Raw genomic sequence first — 1254 nt, 5'->3', positions numbered from 1 at the left:
TGCTTCCTGGATTTGTGTGACTTTTTCTCTCTTCAAAATAGGGAAGTTTTCCATCATTACTTTTTGAAACAGGTTTTCTGCCCCTTGTGCCTCTTTCTCCTCCTTCTGGTATCCCTATAATATGAATATTATTACATTTCATGTTGTCCGGACTTTCCTTAACCCCTCAATGTTCTTTTTGAGTCTTTTTTCTTTTTTTTCAATAAACAGCTTTTATTGTATATTTGTATTCCTTACACAAGAGTCCCAAATCAATACACAGCTTTTATTGTATCTTTGTATTCCTTACACAAACAAATGTAAGAAATACCGCAAGTTAGTGTGAGGAATCATTCAGCATCTTGTTGTTTCTATAGCTGGACAACTTAGATCTTACTCATCAGCCTGATGAACTGTTCCTCTTCCAGAAACATAGATACCATCCAAAAATTTTCTGATATCCTTGTTTTTAACTGTTGTGGCTTGCTGAATTAAAGCAGCTGAATTTGATACAAGTTCAATGTCATTTCCTTCCAGAATCAACTCATCTTTCTGGGCCTGAGTTACTGAACAAGCAATACCTGACCTCATCCAAACCCTGCAGATATATTTTTCACCCAAGAAATTTCTAATTTCAACAAGAGAACCATTCTCCTGAATAACAATGTTGATGGGGAAGTGAGCGTACACAGACTTCATCTTGTAACGGAAGCCCAGTATGACACCCTTGATCATGTTCTGTACATGACTGCAGATTGTGTGCACAGTGGCCAGCTTCTTTCTATTTCCCCACCATTTGTCAACCCAAAGCCTCTTCTTTTTCTTTCCAAGAAGACTGAGTTCTACACTGATGTGGTTGAAGTCCCTCCGCAGGGTGCCTCTGGGGACCTTCACAATAACTGTGCGGCCGTTCAGAGTGATGACGACATTCTCAAGGATGCTGAGAATGGTCTTCATCCTCACAGTACAAGTGGCAAAGAGCGAGTCTTTTTTCTTTTTCTTGGTCTTTCTGGAAGTTGTTTTCTACCTTGTCCTCCAGCTTGCTCTTTTGATCCTCTGCTTCATCTAGCCTGGTTTTGATTCCTTCTACTGTGTTCTTCAGTTCAGAAATTGTATTCTTCACTTCCTCTTGGCTCTTGATAGTGTCTATGTCCTTTTTCATGTTGATGTAGTTCACAGTAATTTGCTTGTAGTTTCCCTCTAGTTTTTGGTAATTCTCACCAAGCTCATTGAGCTTCCTTATAACCATTATCTTGAACTCAGTATCTGATAGTT

The 1254-nt window shown here is 39.1% G+C and overlaps 1 pseudogene; it reads right to left on the bottom strand.

Moving 5' to 3' along the window:
- Positions 1-226: 226 nt before the first annotated feature.
- LOC112320849 (large ribosomal subunit protein uL6 pseudogene) lies at positions 227-936 on the bottom strand (annotated as a pseudogene).
- Between the last annotated feature and the right edge of the window lie 318 nt (positions 937-1254).

The sequence above is a fragment of the Desmodus rotundus genome, chromosome 8, assembly GCF_022682495.2.
Source record: "Desmodus rotundus isolate HL8 chromosome 8, HLdesRot8A.1, whole genome shotgun sequence".
In the NCBI taxonomy this organism is placed as follows: Eukaryota; Metazoa; Chordata; class Mammalia; order Chiroptera; family Phyllostomidae; genus Desmodus; species Desmodus rotundus.
The sequence above is the reverse complement of the archived record's forward strand: the minus strand, read 5'-3'. Positions and strand labels throughout refer to the sequence as shown.